Source organism: Lissotriton vulgaris, chromosome 3_1 (assembly GCF_964263255.1).
Source record: "Lissotriton vulgaris chromosome 3_1, aLisVul1.2, whole genome shotgun sequence".
In the NCBI taxonomy this organism is placed as follows: Eukaryota; Metazoa; Chordata; class Amphibia; order Caudata; family Salamandridae; genus Lissotriton; species Lissotriton vulgaris.
In genome coordinates, this window is record NC_141689.1 from 117422578 (window position 1) to 117435048 (window position 12471).

A 12471-nucleotide genomic window follows, 5' to 3' on the forward strand; every position below is an offset into this window, starting at 1 on the left:
CACACCACTGGAGTCACGCTATCCTGGCTGAAGATGGCTGATAGCCAGAAACCGGTCCTAGGATGCTTGATTTCGGTCCAGGAAAGACATGGCTTGGCAGTTTGGGCTCGACTGTTCCCATGAGGCAGAGGGTCAATGCTGATTTGCATATGGCCATGTCTGCACTGGGGTGGTGTGGACTGCAAAAAAACGTTGGATTTAGGCCGAGATCTCTGTACTGGGCTGAATGTATGACATTGTTCTGCATTCTGTACATCAACTGTTGTTTTGCATTTGTCAACCCAAGTGGGATGGGTATGCTCCGACGTGAGTCCCATGCTCTCCACACCACTGGAGTCAAGCTATCCTGGCTGAATACGGCTGATACCCGGAAACCGGTCCAAGGATGCTTGATTCCGGTCCAGGAAAAACATGGCTTGGCAGTTCGGGCTAGACTGTTCCCACGAGGCACAGGGTCAAGGCTGATTTGCATATGGCCATGTCTGAACTGGGGTGGTGTGGAGTGCAAAAAAAAGATAGATTTTGGCCCAGATCTCTGTACTGGGGTGAATGTATGACATTGTTCTGCATTCTGTCCATCAAGTGTTGTTTTGCATTTGTCAACCCAAGTGGGATGGGTATGCTCAGAAGTGAGTCCCATGCTCTCCACACCACTGGAGTCAAGCTATCCTGGCTGAAGACGGCTGATAGCCAGAAACCGGTTCAATGATCCTTGATTCCTGTCCAGGAAAGACATGGCTTGGCAGTTCGGGCTGGACTATTCCCACGAGGCACAGGGTCAAGGCTGATTTGCATGTGGCCATGTCTGAACTGGGGTGGTGTGGAGTGCAAAAAAAAGATGGATTTAGGCCCAGATCTCTGTACTGGGGTGAATGTATGACATTGTTCTGCATTCCGTCCATCAACTGTTGTTTTGCATTTGTCACCCCAAGTGGGATGGGTATGCGCAGACGTGAGTCTCATGCTCTCCACACCACTGGAGTCAAGCTATCCTTGCAGAAGACGGCTGATAGCCAGAAACCGGTCCTAGGATGCTTGATTCCGGTCCAGGAAAGACATGGCTTGGCAGTTTGGGCTGGACTGTTCCCATGAGGTAGAGGGTCAAGGCTGATTTGCATATGGCCATGTCTTAACTGGGGTGGTGTGGAGTGCAAAAAAAACGATGGATTTAGGCCCAGATCTCTGTACTGGGGTGAATGTATGACATTGTTCTGCATTCTGTCCTTCAACAGTTGTTTTGCATTTGTCAACCCAAGTGGGATAGGTATGCTCAGACGTGAGTCCCATGCTCTCCACACCACTGGAGTCAAGCTATCCTGGCTGAAGACAGCTGATAGCCAGAAACCGGTCCTAGGATGCTTGATTCCGGTCCAGGAAAGACATGGCTTGGCAGTTTGGGCTGGACTGTTCCCATGAGGTAGAGGGTCAAGGTTGATTTGCATATGGCCATGTCTGAACTGGGGTGGTGTGTAGTGCAAATAAACAATGGATTTAGGCCCAGATCTCTGTACTGGGCTGAATGTATGACATTGTTCTGCATTCTGTCCATCAACTGTTGTTTTGCATTTGCCAACCCAAGTGGAATAGGAATGCTCAGACGTGAGTCCCATGCTCTCCACACCACTGGAGTCAAGCTATCCTGGATGAAGACGGCTGATAGCCAGAAACCGGTCCTAGGATGCTTGATTCCGGTTCAGGAAAGACATGGCTTGGCAGTTCGGGCTGGACTGTTCCCATGAGGCACAGGGTCAAGGCTGATTTGCATATGGCCCTGTCTTAACTTGGGTGGTGTGGAGTGAAAAAAAAACGATGGACTTAGGCCCAGATCTCTGTACTGGGGTGAATGTATGACATTGTTCTGCATTATGTCCATCAACAGTTGTTTTGCATTTGTCAACCCAAGTGGGATAGGTATGCTCAGACGTGAGTCCCATGCTCTCCACACCAATGGAGTCAAGCTATCCTGGCTGAAGACGGCTGATAGCCAGAAACCGGTCCTAGGATGCTTGATTCCGGTCCAGGAAAGACATGGCTTGGCAGTTAGGGCTGGACTGTTCTCATGGGGCAGAGGGTCAAGCTGATTTGCATACGGCCATGTCTGAACTGGGGTGGTGTGGAGTGCAAATAAACGATGGATTTATGCCCAGATCTCTGTACTGGGGTGAATGTATGACATTGTTCTGCATTCCGTCCATCAACTGCTGTTTTGCATTTGTCACCCCAAGTGGGATGGGTATGCGCAGACGTGAGTCTCATGCTCTCCACACCACTGGAGTTAAGCTATCCTTGCTGAAGACGGCTGATAGCCAGAAATCGGTCCTAGGATACTTGATTCCGGTCCAGGAAAGACATGGCTTGGCAGTTCGGGCTGGACTGTTCCCATGAGGCACAGGGTCAAGGCTGATTTGCACATGGCCATGTCTGCACTGGGGTGGTGTGGAGTGCAAAAAAAACATGGATTTAGGCCCAGATCTCTGTACTGGGGTGAATGTATGACATTGTTCTGCATTCTGTCCATCGATTGTTGTTTTGCATTTGTCAACCCAAGTGGGATGGGTATGCTCAGACGTGAGTCCCATGCTCTCACCACCACTGGAGTCAAGCTTTCCTGGCTGAAGACGGCTGATAGCCAGAAACCGGTCCTAGGATGCTTTTTTCCGGTCCAGGAAAGACATGGCTTGGCAGTTCGTGCTGGACTGTTCCCATGAGGCACAGGGTCAAGGCTGATTTGCATATGGCCATGTCTGAACTGGGGTGGTGTGGAGTGCAAAAAAAGATGGATTTAGGCCTAGATCTCTGTACTGGGGTCAATGTATGACATTGTTCTGCATTCTGTTCATCAACTGTTGTTTTGTATTTGTCACCCCAAGTGGGTTGGGTATGCTCAGATGTGAGTCCCATGCTCTCCACACCACTGGAGTGAAGCTATCCTGGCTGAAGACGGCTGATAGCCTGAAACAGGTCCTAGGATGCTTGATTCCAGTCCAGGAAAGGCATGGCTTGGCAGTTCGGGCTGGACTGTTCCCATGAGGCACAGGGTCAAGGCGGATTTGCATATGGCCATGTCTAAACTGGGGTGGTGTGGAGGGCAAAAAAACAATGGATTTAGGCCCAAATCTCTGTACTGGGGTGAATGTATGACATTGTTCTGTATTCTGTCCATCAACTGTTGTTTTGCATTTGTCTCCTCAAGTGGGATGGGTATGCTCAGACATGAGTCCCATGCTCTCCACACCACTGGAGTCAAGCTATTCTGGCTGAAGACGGCTGATAGCCAGAAACCGGTCCTAGGATGCTTGATTCCAGTCCAGGAAAGACAAAGCTTGGCAGTTCGGGCTGGACTGTTCCCATGAGGCACAGGGTCAATACTGATTTGCATATGGCCATATCTTAACTGGGGTGGTGTGGAGTACAAAAAAACCCAATGGATTTAGTCCCAGATCTCTGTACTGGGGTGAATGTATGACATTGTTCTGCATTCTGTCCTGCAACAGTTGTTTTGCATTTGTCAACCCAAGTGGGATAGGTATGCTCAGACGTGAGTCCCATGCTCTCCACACCACTGGAGTCACGCTATCCTGGCTGAAGATGGCTGATAGCCAGAAACCGGTCCTAGGATGCTTGATTTCGGTCCAGGAAAGACATGGCTTGGCAGTTTGGGCTCGACTGTTCCCATGAGGCAGAGGGTCAATGCTGATTTGCATATGGCCATGTCTGCACTGGGGTGGTGTGGACTGCAAAAAAACGTTGGATTTAGGCCGAGATCTCTGTACTGGGCTGAATGTATGACATTGTTCTGCATTCTGTCCATCAACTGTTGTTTTGCATTTGTCAACCCAAGTGGGATGGGTATGCTCCGACGTGAGTCCCATGCTCTCCACACCACTGGAGTCAAGCTATCCTGGCTGAAGACGGCTGATACCCGGAAACCGGTCCAAGGATGCCTGATTCCGGTCCAGGAAAAACATGGCTTGGCAGTTCGGGCTAGACTGTTCCCACGAGGCACAGGGTCAAGGCTGATTTGCATATGGCCATGTCTGAACTGGGGTGGTGTGGAGTGCAAAAAAAAGATAGATTTTGGCCCAGATCTCTGTACTGGGGTGAATGTATGACATTGTTCTGCATTCTGTCCATCAAGTGTTGTTTTGCATTTGTCAACCCAAGTGGGATGGGTATGCTCAGAAGTGAGTCCCATGCTCTCCACACCACTGGAGTCAAGCTATCCTGGCTGAAGACGGCTGATAGCCAGAAACCGGTTCAATGATCCTTGATTCCTGTCCAGGAAAGACATGGCTTGGCAGTTCGGGCTGGACTGTTCCCACGAGGCACAGGGTCAAGGCTGATTTGCATGTGGCCATGTCTGAACTGGGGTGGTGTGGAGTGCAAAAAAACGATGGATTTAGGCCCAGATCTCTGTACTGGGGTGAATGTATGACATTGTTCTGCATTCCGTCCATCAACTGTTGTTTTGAATTTGTCACCCCCAGTGGGATGGGTATGCGCAGACGTGAGTCTCATGCTCTCCACACCACTGGAGTCAAGCTATCCTTGCAGAAGACGGCTGATAGCCAGAAACCGGTCCTAGGATGCTTGATTCCGGTCCAGGAAAGACATGGCTTGGCAGTTTGGGCTGGACTGTTCCCATGAGGTAGAGGGTCAAGGCTGATTTGCATATGGCCATGTCTTAACTGGGGTGGTGTGGAGTGCAAAAAAAACGATGGATTTAGGCCCAGATCTCTGTACTGGGGTGAATGTATGACATTGTTCTGCATTCTGTCCTTCAACAGTTGTTTTGCATTTGTCAACCCAAGTGGGATAGGTATGCTCAGACGTGAGTCCCATGCTCTCCACACCACTGGAGTCAAGCTATCCTGGCTGAAGACAGCTGATAGCCAGAAACCGGTCCTAGGATGCTTGATTCCGGTCCAGGAAAGACATGGCTTGGCAGTTTGGGCTGGACTGTTCCCATGAGGTAGAGGGTCAAGGTTGATTTGCATATGGCCATGTCTGAACTGGGGTGGTGTGTAGTGCAAATAAACAATGGATTTAGGCCCAGATCTCTGTACTGGGCTGAATGTATGACATTGTTCTGCATTCTGTCCATCAACTGTTGTTTTGCATTTGCCAACCCAAGTGGAATAGGAATGCTCAGACGTGAGTCCCATGCTCTCCACACCACTGGAGTCAAGCTATCCTGGATGAAGACGGCTGATAGCCAGAAACCGGTCCTAGGATGCTTGATTCCGGTTCAGGAAAGACATGGCTTGGCAGTTCGGGCTGGACTGTTCCCATGAGGCACAGGGTCAAGGCTGATTTGCATATGGCCCTGTCTTAACTTGGGTGGTGTGGAGTGAAAAAAAAACGATGGACTTAGGCCCAGATCTCTGTACTGGGGTGAATGTATGACATTGTTCTGCATTATGTCCATCAACAGTTGTTTTGCATTTGTCAACCCAAGTGGGATAGGTATGCTCAGACGTGAGTCCCATGCTCTCCACACCAATGGAGTCAAGCTATCCTGGCTGAAGACGGCTGATAGCCAGAAACCGGTCCTAGGATGCTTGATTCCGGTCCAGGAAAGACATGGCTTGGCAGTTAGGGCTGGACTGTTCTCATGGGGCAGAGGGTCAAGCTGATTTGCATACGGCCATGTCTGAACTGGGGTGGTGTGGAGTGCAAATAAACGATGGATTTATGCCCAGATCTCTGTACTGGGTCTGAATGTATGACATTGTTCTGTATTCTGTCCATCAACTGTTGTTTTGCATTTGTCACCCCAAGTTGGATGGGTATGCTCAGACGTGAGACCCATACTCTCCACACCACTGGAGTAAAGCTATCCTGGCTGAAGATGGCTGATAGCCAGAAACCGGTCCTAGGATGCTTGATTCCGGTTCAGGAAAGACATGGCTTGGCAGTTCGGGCTGGACTGTTCCCACGAGGCACAGGGTCAAGGCTGATTTGCATATGGCCATGTCTGAACTGGGGTGGTGTGGAGTGCAAAAAAAAGATGGATTGAGGCCCAGATCTCTGTACTGGGGTGAATGTATGACATTGTTCTGTATTCTGTCCATCAACTGTTGTTTTGCATTTGTCACCCCAAGTGGGATGAGTATGCTCAGACGTGAGTCCCATGCTCTCCACACCACTGGAGTCAAGCTATCCTTGCTGAAGACGGCTGATAGCCAGAAACCGGTCCTAGGATGCTTGATTCCAGTCCAGGAAAGACATGGCTTGGCAGTTCGGGCTGGACTGTTCCCATGAGGCACAGGGTCAAGGCTGATTTGCATATGGCCATGTCTTAACTTGGGTGGTGTGGAGTGAAAAAAAAACGATGGACTGAGGCCCAGATCTCTGTACTGGGGTGAATGTATGACATTGTTCTGCATTATGTCCATCAACAGTTGTTTTGCATTTGTCAACCCAAGTGGGATAGGTATGCTCAGACGTGAGTCCCATGCTCTCCACACCAATGGAGTCAAGCTATCCTGGCTGAAGACGGCTGATAGCCAGAAACCGGTCCTAGGATGCTTGATTACGGTCCAGGAAAGACATGGCTTGGCAGTTAGGGCTGGACTGTTCTCATGGGGCAGAGGGTCAAGCTGATTTGCATATGGCCATCTCTGAACTGGGGTGGTGTGGAGTGCAAATAAACGGTGGACGATGGATTTAGGCCCAGATTTCTGTACTGGGGTGAATGTATGACATTGTTCTGCATTCCGTCCATCAACTGTTGTTTTGCATTTGTCACCCCAAGTGGGATGGGTATGCGCAGACGTGAGTCTCATGCTCTCCACACCACTGGAGTCAAGCTATCCTTGCTGAAGACGGCTGATAGCCAGAAACCGGTCCTAGGATACTTGATTCCGGTCCAGGAAAGACATGGCTTGGCAGTTCGGGCTGGACTGTTCCCATGAGGCACAGGGTCAAGGCTGATTTGCACATGGCCATGTCTGCACTGGGGTGGTGTGGAGTGCAAAAAAAACATGGATTTAGGCCCAGATCTCTGTACTGGGGTGAATGTATGACATTGTTCTGCATTCTGTCCATCAACTGTTGTTTTGCATTTGTCACCCCAAGTGGGATGGGTATGCTCAGACGTGAGTCCCATGCTCTCACCACCACTGGAGTCAAGCTTTCCTGGCTGAAGACGGCTGATACCCAGAAACCGGTCCTAGGATGCTTTTTTCCGGTCCAGGAAAGACATGGCTTGGCAGTTCGGGCTGGACTGTTCCCATGAGGCACAGGGTCAAGGCTGATTTGCATATGGCCATGTCTTAACTTGGGTGGTGTGGAATGAAAAAAAAACGATGGACTTAGGCCTAGATCTCTGTACTGGGGTGAATGTATGACATTGTTCTGCATTATGTCCATCAACAGTTGTTTTGCATTTGTCAACCCAAGTGGGATGAGTATGCTCAGACGTGAGTCCCATGCTCTCCACACCACTGGAGTCAAGCTATCCTTGCTGAAGACGGCTGATAGCCAGAAACCGGTCCTAGGATGCTTGATTCCGGTCCAGGAAAGACATGGCTTGGCAGTTAGGGCTGGACTGTTCTCATGGGGCAGAGGGTCAAGCTGATATGCATACGGCCATGTCTGAACTTGGGTGGTGTGGAGTGCAAATAAACGATGGATTTAGGCCCAGATCTCTGTACTGGGTCTGAATGTATGACATTGTTCTGCATTCTGTCCATCAACTGTTGGTTTGCATTTGTCACCCCAAGTGGGATGGGTATGCTCAGACGTGAGACCCATACTCTCCACACCACTGGAGTAAAGCTATCCTGGCTGAAGATGGCTGATAGCCAGAAACCGGTCCTAGGATGCTTGATTCCGGTTCAGGAAAGACATGGCTTGGCAGTTCGGGCTGGACTGTTCCCACGAGGCACAGGGTCAAGGCTGATTTGCATATGGCCATGTCTGAACTGGGGTGGTGTGGAGTGCAAAAAAAAGATGGATTTAGGCCCAGATCTCTGTACTGGGGTGAATGTATGACATTGTTCTGTATTCTGTCCATCAACTGTTGTTTTGCATTTGTCACCCCAAGTGGGATGGGTATGCTCAGACGTGAGTCCCATGCTCTCCACACCACTGGAGTCAAGCTATCCTTGCTGAAGACGGCTGATAGCCAGAAACCGGTCCTAGGATGCTTGATTCCAGTCCAGGAAAGACATGGCTTGGCAGTTCGGGCTGGACTGTTCCCATGAGGCACAGGGTCAAGGCTGATTTGCATATGGCCATGTCTTAACTTGGGTGGTGTGGAGTGAAAAAAAAACGATGGACTGAGGCCCAGATCTCTGTACTGGGGTGAATGTATGACATTGTTCTGCATTATGTCCATCAACAGTTGTTTTGCATTTGTCAACCCAAGTGGGATAGGTATGCTCAGACGTGAGTCCCATGCTCTCCACACCAATGGAGTCAAGCTATCCTGGCTGAAGACGGCTGATAGCCAGAAACCGGTCCTAGGATGCTTGATTACGGTCCAGGAAAGACATGGCTTGGCAGTTAGGGCTGGACTGTTCTCATGGGGCAGAGGGTCAAGCTGATTTGCATACGGCCATGTCTGAACTGGGGTGGTGTGGAGTGCAAATAAACAATGGATTTAGGCCCAGATCTCTGTACTGGGGTGAATGTATGACATTGTTCTGCATTCCGTCCATCAACTGTTGTTTTGCATTTGTCAACCCAAGTGGGATGGGTATGCGCAGACGTGAGTCTCATGCTCTCCACACCACTGGAGTCAAGCTATCCTTGCTGAAGACGGCTGATAGCCAGAAACCGGTCCTAGGATACTTGATTCCGGTCCAGGAAAGACATGGCTTGGCAGTTCGGGCTGGACTGTTCCCATGAGGCACAGGGTCAAGGCTGATTTGCACATGGCCATGTCTGCACTGGGGTGGTGTGGAGTGCAAAAAAAACATGGATTTAGGCCCAGATCTCTGTACTGGGGTGAATATATGACATAGTTCTGCATTCTGTCCATCAACTGTTGTTTTGCATTTGTCACCCCAAGTGGGATGGGTATGCTCAGAAGTGAGTCCCATGCTCTCCACACCAATGGCGTCAAGCTATCCTGGCTGAAGACGGCTGATAGCCAGAAACCGGTAAAAGGATGCTTGATTCCGGTCCAGGAAAGACATGGCTTGGCAGTTCGGGCTGGACTGTTCCCATGAGGCACAGGGTCAAGGCTGATTTGCATATGGCCATGTCTGAACTGGGGTGGTGTGGAGTGCAAAAAAAGATGGATTTAGGCCTAGATCTCTGTACTGGGGTGAATGTATGACATTGTTCTGCATTCTGTCCATCAACTGTTGTTTTGCATTTGTCAACCCAAGTGGGATGGGTATGCTCAGACGTGAGTCCCATGCTCTCACCACCACTGGAGTCAAGCTTTCCTGGCTGAAGACGGCTGATAGCCAGAAACCGGTCCTAGGATGCTTTTTTCCGGTCCAGGAAAGACATGGCTTGGCAGTTCGTGCTGGACTGTTCCCATGAGGCACATGGTCAAGGCTGATTTGCATATGGCCATGTCTGAACTGGGGTGGTGTGGAGTGCAAAAAACAATGGATTTAGGCCCAGATCTCTGTACTGGGGTGAATATATGACATAGTTCTGCATTCTGTCCATCAACTGTTGTTTTGCATTTGTCACCCCAAGTGGGATGGGTATGCTCAGAAGTGAGTCCCATGCTCTCCACACCAATGGAGTCAAGCTATCCTGGCTGAAGACGGCTGATAGCCAGAAACCGGTAAAAGGATGCTTGATTCCGGTCCAGGAAAGACATGGCTTGGCAGTTCGGGCTGGACTGTTCCCATGAGGCACAGGGTCAAGGCTGATTTGCATATGGCCATGTCTGAACTGGGGTGGTGTGGAGTGCAAAAAAAGATGGATTTAGGCCTAGATCTCTGTACTGGGGTCAATGTATGACATTGTTCTGCATTCTGTTCATCAACTGTTGTTTTGTATTTGTCACCCCAAGTGGGTTGGGTATGCTCAGATGTGAGTCCCATGCTCTCCACACCACTGGAGTCAAGCTATCCTGGCTGAAGACGGCTGATAGCCTGAAACAGGTCCTAGGATGCTTGATTCCAGTCCAGGAAAGACATGGCTTGGCAGTTCGGGCTGGACTGTTCCCATGAGGCACAGGGTCAAGGCGGATTTGCATATGGCCATGTCTGAACTGGGGTGGTGTGGAGGGCAAATAAACAATGGATTTAGGCCCAAATCTCTGTACCGGGGTGAATGTATGACATTGTTCTGTATTCTGTCCATCAACTGTTGTTTTGCATTTGTCTCCTCAAGTGGGATGGGTATGCTCAGACGTGAGTCCCATGCTCTCCACACCACTGGAGTCAAGCTATTCTGGCTGAAGACGGCTGATAGCCAGAAACCGGTCCTAGGATGCTTGATTCCAGTCCAGGAAAGACAAAGCTTGGCAGTTCGGGCTGGACTGTTCCCATGAGGCACAGGGTCAATACTGATTTGCATATGGCCATATCTTAACTGGGGTGGTGTGGAGTACAAAAAAAAACAATGGATTTAGTCCCAGATCTCTGTACTGGGGTGAATGTATGACATTGTTCTGCATTCTGTCCTTCAACAGTTGTTTTGCATTTGTCAACCCAAGTGGGATAGGTATGCTCAGACGTGAGTCCCATGCTCTCCACACCACTGGAGTCACGCTATCCTGGCTGAAGACGGCTGATAGCCAGAAACCGGTCCTAGGATGCTTGATTTCGGTCCAGGAAAGACATGGCTTGGCAGTTCGGGCTGGACTGTTCCCATGAGGCACAGGGTCAAGGCTGATTTGCACATGGCCATGTCTGCACTGGGGTGGTGTGGAGTGCAAAAAAAACATGGATTTAGGCCCAGATCTCTGTACTGGGGTGAATATATGACATAGTTCTGCATTCTGTCCATCAACTGTTGTTTTGCATTTGTCACCCCAAGTGGGATGGGTATGCTCAGAAGTGAGTCCCATGCTCTCCACACCAATGGAGTCAAGCTATCCTGGCTGAAGACGGCTGATAGCCAGAAACCGGTAAAAGGATGCTTGATTCCGGTCCAGGAAAGACATGGCTTGGCAGTTCGGGCTGGACTGTTCCCATGAGGCACAGGGTCAAGGCTGATTTGCATATGGCCATGTCTGAACTGGGGTGGTGTGGAGTGCAAAAAAAGATGGATTTAGGCCTAGATCTCTGTACTGGGGTGAATGTATGACATTGTTCTGCATTCTGTCCATCAACTGTTGTTTTGCATTTGTCAACCCAAGTGGGATGGGTATGCTCAGACGTGAGTCCCATGCTCTCACCACCACTGGAGTCAAGCTTTCCTGGCTGAAGACGGCTGATAGCCAGAAACCGGTCCTAGGATGCTTTTTTCCGGTCCAGGAAAGACATGGCTTGGCAGTTCGTGCTGGACTGTTCCCATGAGGCACATGGTCAAGGCTGATTTGCATATGGCCATGTCTGAACTGGGGTGGTGTGGAGTGCAAAAAACAATGGATTTAGGCCCAGATCTCTGTACTGGGGTGAATATATGACATAGTTCTGCATTCTGTCCATCAACTGTTGTTTTGCATTTGTCACCCCAAGTGGGATGGGTATGCTCAGAAGTGAGTCCCATGCTCTCCACACCAATGGAGTCAAGCTATCCTGGCTGAAGACGGCTGATAGCCAGAAACCGGTAAAAGGATGCTTGATTCCGGTCCAGGAAAGACATGGCTTGGCAGTTCGGGCTGGACTGTTCCTATGAGGCACAGGGTCAAGGCTGATTTGCATATGGCCATGTCTGAACTGGGGTGGTGTGGAGTGCAAAAAAAGATGGATTTAGGCCTAGATCTCTGTACTGGGGTCAATGTATGACATTGTTCTGCATTCTGTTCATCAACTGTTGTTTTGTATTTGTCACCCCAAGTGGGTTGGGTATGCTCAGATGTGAGTCCCATGCTCTCCACACCACTGGAGTCAAGCTATCCTGGCTGAAGACGGCTGATAGCCTGAAACAGGTCCTAGGATGCTTGATTCCAGTCCAGGAAAGACATGGCTTGGCAGTTCGGGCTGGACTGTTCCCATGAGGCACAGGGTCAAGGCGGATTTGCATATGGCCATGTCTGAACTGGGGTGGTGTGGAGGGCAAAAAAACAATGGATTTAGGCCCAAATCTCTGTACCGGGGTGAATGTATGACATTGTTCTGTATTCTGTCCATCAACTGTTGTTTTGCATTTGTCTCCTCAAGTGGGATGGGTATGCTCAGACGTGAGTCCCATGCTCTCCACACCACTGGAGTCAAGCTATTCTGGCTGAAGACGGCTGATAGCCAGAAACCGGTCCTAGGATGCTTGATTCCAGTCCAGGAAAGACAAAGCTTGGCAGTTCGGGCTGGACTGTTCCCATGAGGCACAGGGTCAATACTGATTTGCATATGGCCATATCTTAACTGGGGTGGTGTGGAGTACAAAAAA